This window comes from Asterias amurensis, chromosome 4, assembly GCF_032118995.1.
Source record: "Asterias amurensis chromosome 4, ASM3211899v1".
Classification (NCBI taxonomy): Eukaryota; Metazoa; Echinodermata; class Asteroidea; order Forcipulatida; family Asteriidae; genus Asterias; species Asterias amurensis.
The window spans coordinates 16,502,366-16,515,749 of record NC_092651.1 but is presented as its reverse complement, the minus strand read 5'-3'; the positions used below and the strand labels follow the sequence as shown (position 1 = coordinate 16,515,749).

The window sequence follows — 13,384 nt, the reverse complement described above, 5'->3', positions numbered from 1 at the left end:
CATCTAAAACAATTGTTACAGGACATGCTTAGAGTTAGACATTGAAGGGTCCTCGAACATGTTCAGCTACTGCCAGGCTCTGTACATCAAATCCTAGGATGACCAAATCTTACTGTGAAGAGTATCTGCTTGATACTTGTTGCAGTGCAGCCGAGTCATCCATACCACTTGTGACAGAAAGACTAAGAGTTACACCTCGAAGGGTCCCTCACTATGATCAGTTACAGCTACCAGCAGGACACCACAAATCACTGCATGTCAAATCCTACAGTGACCAAATCTTGCTATTTTGATACTTCTATCCAAGCAGATCTTCAACGAACACATCTATTAGACTTGATTTTATGCACTCGATGTCAGAAAATAGATTAATATTAAATATGACGAATCCTAGATAATAACACAGCAAGGATAACCTAGTTCTTGATTACTGCTCCTAAGTTAGTCTGATGCAATTTACTCAATAATTACTTAACAATTGCATTTGATCGAAAGATTTTTTTTTTAAATTCTCAGTTTTAACATTCAAAATTTGTTCGCACGGAGCAGGAGCAGCGAGAGGATCAGAAATCAGATGAGACGACAGGTGACAGCGAAGGCGGAGGCAACCAATCTGGGGCCAGAATGTGTCTTTTCAGATAGATGGAAGGATGGCTTTGTCATCGAGATTGTGAAGACAATGGAAGCAGGAACACAGAGCTCGAAGACAGGAACGATGGGGTACAAGAGACGACGGAACAATGTTCAGGAAATGAAGCAATAGGGAGCGATGAAACATTTAAAATGTTCAGAGGGCATCAAAAGGATCATGAACACTCGGGAAAAATTGATGGTAAGGAGACTAGTAGAAGAGCAACATTGGAGCTAACCTTAATCGGAGCTGAGACTGTGGTGACGAATTTTGAAAATGTCAGCGCACAGATTAACTTTATGATGTCAAGTTCAACAGAAGAAACTCCACGGAAGAAACTCCAGAGAAGATGGCTTGTGTGAGTAACATCGCTGCTACCAGTGTAACGCAGGATTTTAGTTCCTGGTTAATATATATCATTTAAGATGACAACCAAATAAACTGGGTGGACGACTCAAATAGTGGTTGAACAGTAATGAAGAGGAGTATTTATTCCGAGGTATAAACAAATCTAGCTTGTAGATGGAGAGCAAGTCAGTAGCGTGAAATCTAGCTTGTAGGAAAACGAACACTAACCCTAGAAGAATTTGGGGGAGCTTATAAAGGGATACTGGGGGTTGGGTGGATCTAAACTTAGACATGATGTCACAGAGAAAACACATAGGATCTATGACATCATTTCTGTACCACAAAGACTCTACTGATTTATGTATTCATTTATTTATTTATTCATTTAGGCTTTAAAACATCAAAAATACACAGTAACAAATACTTAAAATAAAAATTAAAAAAAAAACATTGTTTCAGAAACACTAGAGAAAGACCACAATACAAAGAACAAACAGAAGCCTAGGGATTGCCGAAAAGCGAATCAAATCAATATTCTAAAGTGCAAACCCTGAAGATTTATAAATTAAAAAAAACCTGTTAAAAACAAGTAATCAAAAGTGGAACATTTTAGAAATAATAAATTAACCATAAATTTGCATCTCTAAAATATAATTAATGTATGTTTTATGAAACATAAAATACTCACATTCATAATGCATCTGCAAATGGAGGCCATCAGACTGTACTTTGAACATGGGCAATTAACTGAGACCCGATCTGACTTACTGGAACATGGATGCTCGGACTGCACGAGCATCCACCCCCATCCTCTCCTTCAAAACTAACTCTAAGGAGAGAGCTTGATGTGAACGTTGGTTGCATAGCCTAATAATGACAACCTTTATCTTTGCCATCTCTTGGTCACAGTTTACGGTGATGTACAGTTCGTCATCCTCATCAAACTGTACTTTCAACCTCTTGAGAATAGCAGCAATTTATTCTCCACTGGAATAAAAAAATGCTGTACAGATACCAAATTTGAGTTTGGTTTAAAATGTACGAGAATGTAAAGTAGGTTATTGTGGAAGTCTACATCAAATTCTTTCCATCAATATGCCACAGAAAGTTTGGCCTCGTACCGCATAAAAGCATTTTGCGCAACAAGCTTTGCAGCTCCGCTTTTGTTGTGTTGCTCGCATGGGGTGAGTGTGCTGGCTTATCATACGGGGACGACAAAGTAATGAAGTTGCAGTAGTCTGACTTAATCTGAAAAAACATGAACTGGTTTATTTACAGCTGAATCACTGATGACATTAATGTGGTAGCGTAATAATGCCACTAGTGTTACTGTTACGTTCATAAAGCCATTTAATCATGAAAGAAGTAACAGGGTACTGAGCCTATGGAGGACTTGAATATGTCTGGAACATATCTGGAATGTATTTGGAACATTTATATGGAGTATGTGGAATTATTATCTGGAGTTGTTATCTGGAAGCATCAGTATCGAAAATAAAAAGTCTTTTGTGGTATGGGTATGAGATGAGTTCATCTCCTGTCAGTGCGCTTTTGCGATGTTAAATGCATCTCGGCAATCTGTGGGCACTGAGTCCAGCCCTGACACCTTCAGCTCCAACGTTGTTGTTGAGTTCGATGAGATCTTGGAGATTGGTATCAAGACCCTCACAAACGTTTTGTACAATTCCTCCTATATATAAATATTCAGTGTTTTGTATAGTTTCTACTCAGAGTCAAATTGTCAAACTGACAACAGGATTGCCCTCGGAGCTCATTTTAATAGTTTTGAGGCAATCTGTGGTATGCCATGTTAATAAGTACGACACAAATTCTAGATGTGAGGGGTTAATTAATTACCTTGCTGTTGCAGATGTCACAGTTAGAGAGGTCAAACGTTCAAGCTCTGCATACGACCTTTTTCTTGTAGACCCTTTAACTCCTCTTTCGGGAGATTTGATATTTGTTGAGCCTCGCTGGAAATTCTCTGTAATAACCGATTTTGAACCTTTATTTGGCATACCATTAGGTGTGCAAATTGCTCTTGGAGTTTCCAGAAATTGACACAACTTCCCGACAGGTAACTGTGTTTCTTCAGAGTATGCTATTGTTCGTTTGTAACACATTGTTATTGACCACTTTTCCTTTTCTATATAATTTATGGTTCGCTTGGTTAGCTTCTTCTTAGTGATAGTTTGCAAATCAAGTGTTTCCTAGTTTTTGGTTTCTCTACACTTGCATCCTTTATCACCTGTTCTCTATAGAAAGACAAGTTTCACATTTATTTTAATATGCCCAAATCCAAGACATTGTGTCCGACGTTAAGTAAGGATAATAATAATATAATATAGGTATTTATATAGCGCCTTTAACTCGGATAAAAGCGCTGAACAATGAATGAATCATTTATTTGCAACTATAATCGTGTTACATTTGTTATAAAAAATACATTAAAAATACAACACATAAACTTTAAACAAATAATTAATATATATTTACAAGTTGTAGCAGAGGTTAACAAAAGTAAATACGTAATATTAAAAAATGACCAATTAAAATTTGTACATTAAAGATGGGTTATAAGTCAGACCACAAACATTCTGGAGTCAGTCTGTTTGGTCTTGTCATGTCTCAAGATTGGCTAGCTTGTTTGTGGAAATCGTTGTGCATGTTTTGTTTTGTTTTCCACATCCTTCTTTAAATTTCATTTTTTGTTGTTGGAGGTGTGAGGTTTATTCCCTCCTTTCCTGGTTGACGTACTCTTTTCAGCCATTTTTCGGGTGCTACTTTTTGAGACTTTTTTGCTCTTGTAATGAGCCTTCTTGCAAAAGCTTTCGGCAAATATGCGATGGAATGGTAATAATTCATTCTGAAAAATTGAAACAAGAACATGTAGTGGACTACATCTCTCTTGGCAGTTTAACATGTTTTACTTCTCCCATGCTTTTTTCAATTATTCCTTATACGTTGGAGATGTGAGGTATATTCCCTCCTTTCCTGGTTTAAACTCTTTTCAGCCATTTTTCGGACGCTAATTTTTGAGACTTTTTTTGTCTTGTAATGAGCCTTCTTGTGAAAGCTTTCTGCAAATTTATGATGTAGTGGTACTAAATAATTCTGAAAAATTGAAACAAGAATATGTAGTTGACTACATCTCTCATTGCAGTTTACTTCTCCCATGCTTTTTTCAATTATTCCTTATACATTCTATTAATTGATGATTTTTTTGTTCCGTCAATGACTGAAACCTGTCTGTGTAATGATGAGATGTGTTGGGATTTTCTTTGCAAGTACCTGTCAAATCAATAGAGCCACTCATTCCTCAACATCTGAGTATCTTCAACTGATGGCAGAGAGGTTACCAAAGGGTGGATGGATGATTATTGGGTATAGAATAGTCTACAATTCGGTTCTGTATGGCAATCAGTTGATAGTAATGTAAGTCCTTTCTGCCATCCGCCATTTTGAACTTTGTCAAGTTCAACACAATGTGTATGATACCATTTATTACATTTGTCGCACTGAATCCATTAGTTGATAGTAATGTAAGTCCTTTAATACAATGTGTATGATACCGTTTATTACATTTGTCGCACTAAATCCATCAACTGAATAGCGTAAGTCCTTTGTGCCATCCGCCATTGTGAACTTTGTCAAGTTGTCTTGAGCTGCAACCGAGTAATAGGATTGTATTGTCTGATTTTAGGTTGTGGAGAGAATGCCTTTAAGTTGAAAACAAAATAGGTGCAGAAGGGACATTCCACGGTAACGGAAGGACACCATTGGCGTCCTTCCGTTACTGTCCTTATTAATATTCATATTTTATAAACTAAAAGTTTTTCAGCCAAAAAGAGGAAGCCATTTTGAAGGCTGTCATTGATAAAAGAAAATGACATTTGCTTGATGAAACTAATTAAACTGTTAAAGATATCCACGATTTAAATGGTGTTACATGAGTCAAAACGTCCTTCCGTTACCGGGGAATTGCCCAGAAGTAGTCTTAGGGAGGATTTCATACTCTTTACCAGGCAAGTCTATCCGGTAGACTGTGGCTAGAGCTTTTGGTGCTTTATGTTGTATTTCCTTTGTAGTCGTTTGTATTCCATCTGGAACTTTATCTAGGTTTATAATACAATGTGTGTGGTACCATTTTTTACATTTGTCGCATTGAATCTTCGTTGTGTCATTTAGCTGTGAAGATGAAATAATTGAACAGGGGGTGAAAGTAACAAAATTTGTCTTGAGCTGACATCCCCCGCCCCCCCCCCCCCCAAAGTACTAGTAAAATAGTAATTGCATTGTCACATTCTAGGTTGTGAAGAGACTGCCTGTATGTGGAAAACAAAACAGGTGCATAAATTGTTAATTATCATTAATTTATCATTAATGGTTTATTTACTCAACAATATTTTAAAAAGACACTGGCAGTAAAAAAAAAAACTGAATTGCTGTCTTAAATTTACAATTTGTCAATCATACAATAAAAAGGTAGTTACATGTAATACGATTAAAAAGCAGAAAACATTGAAATGCACAAACGACATAAGACCCCAAAAGTCACAGGGCAAAAGACCCAGATTGCACAAAAAACATTCAGATCTGGAAAGCATTGCACATGAACAACAGGACAACAAGATTCAGCAAGATTCCTGACAAGAGGAATAAAACAAGCTATTGTTTGTTGATGAGCTTAACCAGGTTAATATGTATTAGTAGAGGAACAATAAATGCGCATTCACTAAAAAGCCTTTTTTTTTTAAGATAAGTCTTTAGAACATATTTAATAACATCAAGGCTACCAGCGCTCCTAATACATGTAAATCATTCTGAAAAATTTATACAAAACTGAAGCTCATGGTCATGCAACATCCTGTCTAGTGGAACCCTCTCCATTTCACAAAATTGTTAAATGCTGCCGAAGGAGCGTCTTACAGGGGGATTTATTTCAGATAGTTTATTATATTCTCCCCTTTTCCCTCTCTTTTGGTAAAGTTTGTCCTAAAGGCAACCACCCGTTGATAAACATCTGCCAACTTGGTTAGGCCTTACCACAAAGTGTCAAGTTCCCACATTATGTGAGACAATGGAGAATGGTGTTGTATCCTCATTCTGCTGTCAAATGAAGAGAAGTCTTGATGAAACTAAAAGTGAAAGCAATGGCAACCATGGCAACTGTCAATAATCATAATGTGTGTCACCAACCCAGTTCCTAATCACCACTTAAAAATTGGTTTCAGCAAAATTCTGGATGAACTCTATCAACAGAATCATTCAAATCAGTTGGAAGACCTTGCAAAGCTACTTGTTCTTTGTGACATTCGTGGTATGTGTTCCAGCCTATACTTCTTAGAGGTTCTAGAACATGAGATTCATAGAGATGGGCTTGAACAAACATATGGTTCCCAGATTGATACAGTGTCACTGTTTATCAAGGAAATGAATTTCTTTGAAGTTATCACTTCAATCACTATCGGCAGTATTGGCGAGTCCATCCGCCCCGGACGTGTCTTATTCTCTACTGAACGAGGCATTTCTTGACACACCCGCAAGTTAGAAGGGGGGGGGGCATGTACATAATCTGAAAACTACTTATGAAGTGTTTGGTAAATTTCCTCGATACTAAGAATCTTAGCATTTAGAAGCATCACTACCCGCTCAGAAAGAGACTAGATCAATTGACACTGGAGTGTACAGTATGTTCAGCAGCTATTGAAGATATCTTCTCTTCCATCTCAAGGGTTACAAGGGCGATCTTCTCCTTTGCCCTGTCATGAAGATTTGAGAGGTTGACACGGGAGCATAGTACATAATTTGAAAACTGCATACTAAGTGTCTGGTAAATTTCCTCAACACCAACAATTTTTCCAATTAGCAGCTCACCACCCCTTTGCCCTAAGTAAAGACTTGATCAATTGACACTGGAGTGTATGTTCAAAAATTTTGTTTTGTGATAACTTGATTGTTATAAATAAGCAGTAATACTTTCATAAGTGATAAAAAAATATAGTAAAAAAAAATTCTCAGTGTCAAAACTTGTTAGGTAACCGTTTGTAAGAGTCCATCTAAAGAATGTTCTTTCAATTTTCACCTCAGCTTTTAAATGAAGTCGAACTGCAACACAATCTGATGCATCATTTCTGTCATTAACAAAACTCATGTTTATCCCATTCATTCTTTTTGTCAACTATTTCTAAAGTGAATGTTTTATTTAAGTGTAGGATAATTACTTGCCTGGAAAATATTCTCTGGTTATGGACGCTGCATCCTGTGATAACGGAACCCTGTCCAACACCACACCTCATTTCTGAAGTATGAAGGAGCAAACATCCACACTTATTGAAGTGTAGGATACTTATTTGTCTGGAAATCATCCGCCATAGCCTCTGGATTCTCTAGTTATGGACGCTGCGTCCTGTAATAAAGAACCCCACCCAACACCTCGTTCCTGAAGCATGAAGTTACAAACATCCTCATTTTCTCCTCCGTGGTCTGATTGCACCCTGTGTGGTTATCCAAAAGTGTCCACCGCTTTCATAAATGCTTTGAGTTTGGTGGAACTTTTGTTGTTATTGCTGCATCTCAAGAACACAGGAATGCGGCTGAATACATCGATTCCACCATGCTGAAAGAAACAATGCAGTTTTTAGATACAAAATTATACAATACAAAAAGTTCATGTCAGTGTTGGTGGGGGAGGGGGGGGGGGATTAGGTGTCCTGGAAATGAGTTACTAGAGATACCTGGTGATAACATCAGGGAACATCCTTGCTCTTCACAGTGCGTTTTCAAAGTCTATCAGGACCTCCTCTAGACGTACCTTTTTCCAGATGTTATGACAAATACGAATGGAACCTAAGCTCAAATTATATTTCTCCAGAGTCAAAATGCCCTCTTTGTCTTGCAAGTATAGCCGTCTAAAGTAAACCAAGCTTTTCACTGACACAAAATAAAAGATTTAAAATACTAAAAAATGCTGTAGCAACAATAGAATGAAGAGGTAATGGGCTCTCTTTTAGAACTTTGTCAATTGCCTACATGTTCCTTTTGAAAAAGGAAATTTAAGAAACAAACCTGTTTTGTTGCATCTCCTTTCTTTAAGAAGCAGTGAATCCCAAACAGCTGGGTGAATGGTGCCTTCACAATCTTGAAAGTGGCATCCATATACCACCTTCTCCCTCTCGCAAGTAGAACCTGCTGATTGGGCGAGGGGTATATCTCTCTGTAGAAAGTCTGTGTACAATAAAGGGGTACCTCCTCCCCTGTTCTCCATATTGAATTCTGTAATCCTTCGCTTTCTTGTTAATTTTTTTTAACCTTACAGGTTTTTGGGGCTGCCGTTCTACTGAAACCAGCAGCAAGGAAAACGACAGAAAGTTTGTATTAAAAAAAAAAAAACGTTTGAGTTCCTGGTTGTCCCTTCCAGCTGTTTGTGAATCTGACTCATCCTTGGACTGTAAAAGTTTGAAATGTTCACAATCAGCAAAATTCTCACTATTTTTAACGGTGTTGAACTTTGCGCTCTTCTTCCCTATTATGGGGATGGTGCCCCTTGGTGGAAGCACAATCTGTTGTCAATTAAATAAAATTTAAAAAAATTAAATTGATTTTTGTTTCCCCTGCCAAATATTTAGCTCTTGCATGCAGACCAAATATTACATCATGTTTGTCCAACAGTCATCAACCAACTCGAGATTAATAAGTAACAGCTAGTCACAATGTATGTACAATGCTGCAAAAATTATGCACCAAAAGTTAGAATACTTCACTAAAATCTGGTTAATATTTTAAAAAGTTGTTTTACAAATTATGCACCAAAAGAACACTTCACCAAAATCTGGTTAATATTTGAAAAAAGTTGTTTTACAAAATAACATATAATCCTCATTTTTGTCTGCATTTATTCTTCATGAGTTATCCTATAAACTTGTCCAATTCCATTACTATCATATCATATTGTGGAAGTTGTACCCTTGCTCAAATAAAGACTTTTATCGTTGCAATTTATACAGAAGCAACTATACCTTTGACAGCATTGAAAAGTGAAGTTCCATCGAAGGCAAACTTATACCACCTTTCCCCTTCATGTTTAGGTTGGACATCAGCTCATTGGTCATTAGCCTAACTGTAATTAATGGAAGTTGTATATTAAATCTATTGTAATGTCTTTTGTCTGGTTCTTTTAATTCCTCCTCCAAAGCGTGTGAAGTTCTACCAAAGACGTCATTTGCTCAGCCAGAAAGTCAGACTACGGCATTTCCTGTCTTCGACCAAAGTTTTTAATAATGCTCCACATCAGCTCATTGGTCACTAGCCTAACTGATAATTAACTGGAGTTAAATATTGAATCCGGCTCTTTCCATTCCTCTTCAACAGCTTGAAGTTCTTGCCAAGATGTCATTTGCTTAGCCAGAAAGTCAGACTCTGGTTTTTGCTGTCTTTTTCCAAAGTTGTCGATGGTGCTTCGCATGTCTGTCAGTAAGTACAAATTCTAAAACTCTGAAAAGTGAAGGTCCATCGAAGGCAAAGTTAATGCCACCTTTTCCCTTCATGTTTAGGTTTGACATCAGCTCATTGGTCATTAGCCAACTGATAACTAGCAGGGGTTGTATATCAAGTTCCATGCTTCTTCTCATTGAACCCAAGTATCAACAGTCATGGGAGACAGGTCTTTTTCTTCAGCTGCGCCACGCATCTGGAACTCTCTACCACTTAATCTTAGATCTTATGTCACAGTTTTTCAAGGACTAATTTTGTTGTGTCTGTTTTTCTTGGTTTTGTTTTGTTTTTGTTTGTTTTTCTGTGCCTTAAACACCCAGCAGGTTGGATACATGCGCATTACAAGTCTTATTGTTATGTTATGTTATGTTATGTTGTAATGTCTTATATCTGGCTGTTTCATTTCCTCCTCAAAAGCTTGAAGTTTTTCCAAAGACGTCTGTTGCTCAGCTAGAAAGTCAGACTCAGCGTTTCCTGTCTTTGACCAAAGTTTTCAATGGTGCTTCACATGTCTGTCAACAAGTACAACAGTCGTTTCTGAAGCTCTAAAAAAGAGGTAAACATGAATTCGATTATTTCTTTTTGGCAACACACCTTCTGACTGGAATCCATATTATATTAAAAGAATTGTGTCATGTGGGACATAACCAGAACTTTCACATACAGTTTCAGCAATCATTGTGTATAAGACTATATGTACTGCTGACCTTGTAGTCTAAAATCAAGTTTTGTGCAAATTACGCTTGAGTATGTTATCAAAATCATTTCATATGTATCTTGAAGAGTCAATCGTTCATTACACACTCGGGAATATGGGATGAGAGTTGGCAGTAGTGCTCGTAATCTTAAAGTCGCAAAATCCACAGACCAAAAGAAACTTCTGAAAACACATCTATTCCCTGTTTAAGACATTTTTTCTCATTCTTTTCAAACATTGTGTTTGTAGCTTTTGATGAAATTTAGTTGTTTGTTGTGCATATTCAATTTTTGTAATCGCTGTGGAGCGTTCTTAATACTTGTTATTATTTATTACTATTAATCTTCAAGTCATTCTGATGTATGATGTATGTTATTAAAGTAAATTTTATTTATTATTGTTCCACTGTTTTTCCAGAAAGTATTCCCAGAGACGTGTTTTCTACTGAACGCCTCCTCGGTCGCTGTCTACAGTTTTCATGCAATGTCTGAGCACCACATTCACTTTACACCCTTACTGACATTGGAAATGTGATATCTCTTCATTCCTCTGATTGGTGTTCTTTTGATCTTGATCTGGATCTTGACCTCGACCAGCTTGATCTACCTCTTCTGTCCCAAGCCGATTGATGTCCCTCTCCTCATTTTTTCTATTGTGATTGTGCTTTCTTGATTTGTTAAAAGCTGTTATTGTAAGTTGACTAGCAATTTGGCTGAATGCCATGACTTAAAGGCAGTGGACACTATTGGTAATTACTCAAAATAATTATCATCATAAAACTTTTCTTGATTACAAGTAATGGGGAGAGGTTGATAGTATAAAACATTGTGAGAAACAGCTCCCTCTGAAGTGACGTAGTTTTTGAGAAAGAAGTAATTTTCCATAAATTTGATTTTGAGACCTCAAGTTTAGAATTTGAACTCTCGAAATCAAGCATCAGAAAGCACACAACTTCAAGTGACGAGGGTGTTTTTTCTTTCATTATAATCTTGCAACTTCGACAACCGATTGAGCTCAAATTTTCACAGGTTTGTTATTTTATGCATATTATGTTGAGATACACTGACTGCGAAGACTAGTCTTTGACAATTACCAATAGTGTCCACTGCCTTTAATAATGTATAAAATTAATAACATACATAATAATATCAAAATATTGTTTATAAATCCCTAAGCTTTTTAAAGTATGTTTGTTTAGTAAACAACTGTTTAATTTTTATTTACTTTTTTTTCTTCCTTTTTTTGTTTTGTTTAAATGTGAGACATTAAACAATCTTAAATGTTAACAGACAAGATGACATACAACAAAACTTTTTCCCAAAAACAACTGATTCATTTCTATTTCACAAATCTTTACTTCCCAAAAAAAATAAAAATAAAAAAATGAATAAATGACGATGAAGACAAGTAGATGAAATGCTGTCCTGCTGGCTCTTTTGGTTTGGAATCTGCCTAGAGCAGGACAGGGTATGAATGTACAATTATTGTGGTGACAAAGCTGCACAATCGAATGCAGATATCTGACAGAAGCAAAGTATACTTCTCGATGAAACTTGGGAGGTTAAATCTTACACTTTATTTCCTCTGTCGGTGTCCAGTAGCCAAGTTTGAAACTAATACTAAGCCATTCAAAAATGTAAAAAGACACTAGTTTTGGCTAACTGAGATGAAAATTAGTTATGTGACTTGTTAAACTCCTTTCTCAAAAACTAGAGCACCTCAGCAAGTAGTATTTTAAGGGAAGCTATCATTATCTTCAAACTGTGTAAATTCAATGTAACTCTGTGGACAATTTATTTTGTGTCCTACAAAAAGGACCCAAATCCGTAAGTCTTTTGACAGTGACTAGGCTTGTTGCCACTTCTTCATAGGAAAAGATAGCTGTTATTAATTGAGATGTCATTTTCCCATGGTCCTTAGCTCTAGACACTTGCTGCAGAAAACAGTGGAAGAAACAAATTCCTTTGCTTCAGACTAAAATAAAAACAGATAAACATCAAGGAGAAGGGAGGAACCAAAGTAAAAAAAATAAAAAATTAAAAATCAAAAGTCAAACCCACACAGCACCTAGTACATCGGACTACTGGTAATTTTAAAAATATAGATAAGAACCAATTTGAATCAGACCAAAACTTGAAACTTCTTGGCAGAAGTGAATATAACCAGATGGGGTGCGTAAAAGCATGGTGCTATCTGAGGCGAGTCTGCCCTCCATTTTGCGAGTCCTGATTAAACTGGGGGGTGAGTTAAGGAGGCAATTTAAAGCACATGGCTTTATCAGAGGGTAAGGCGGGATCGGGGAGGTTACCAGGTTAGGGGGTTTCAAGCTAGGACCCACCATCTAGTCTTGCAGTGGAATAAACATCATGATAAGAGGTTAATACATTCATAGAGCAAGCAGCATGATTTATTTATGAGACAAAATGTCTCGTTGAAGGCACTGGACACATTTGGTAATGGTCAAAGAACAGTATTCTCACTTGGTGTATCCCAACATTTATGCGTAAAATAAAAAATCTGTGTTAATTTTGTTATCGAAGTTGCAAGATAATAATGAAAGAAAAACTTCCTTTAAGGCCCTTGTTGCACAAATTAACGTGTGTGCTTTCAGATCAGAGTCAAATATTTTAACCAGAAATTACCTCTTTCTTAAAAACTATGTTACTTCAGAGGGATTCATTTCGCACATCAGCAGCTCCCTGTTGCTCAATATCAATAAGTAAGTTTTATGCTGATATGACATTAAAGCAACACGTTGCCTTGGATCGGTAGAGTTAGTCTTTGAAAAGCGTTCGTAACCGTTTGTTGTAAAATGCATTGGTTAGAAAGATGGTTCAAAAGTAGAATACAATGATCCACACAAATTTGCCTCGAAATTGCAGGGTTTTCCTTTTACTTTGCGAAATAACAAGGTCGGCCATTTGTGGGAGTCAAAAATAAGGTTACGGTTACAAACGCTTTTCAAAGACCAACTCGACCGATCTAAGGCAACATGTTCCTTTAATTGGGATACCAAACGTGTCCATTAAAGTAAGAAACGATCCCTTATATGATTGTACTTTCCCCAACTAAGAAAGTATCTGGCCTTGCCATTTATAAAAACCCTTGTATGTTTCGAGTGGAGGGAAGTTAGAGCCTCGGCGATATAAGATAAATATTAAATGTATATATAATTATATTGAACACTGATCAATCCTGTATCTATCAATGTTTGA

At 36.7% G+C, this 13,384-nt stretch overlaps 1 long non-coding RNA gene across 1 annotated transcript; it reads left to right on the top strand.

Annotated features, from left to right (window-relative positions):
- Positions 1 to 7,745: 7,745 nt before the first annotated feature.
- LOC139936047 (uncharacterized) lies at positions 7,746 to 13,306 on the top strand. The gene is made up of 3 exons (XR_011785883.1): positions 7,746 to 9,451; positions 9,890 to 10,028; positions 10,587 to 13,306. It is a non-coding gene; the product is annotated as an uncharacterized lncRNA (long non-coding RNA).
- The last annotated feature ends 78 nt before the right edge of the window (positions 13,307 to 13,384 follow it).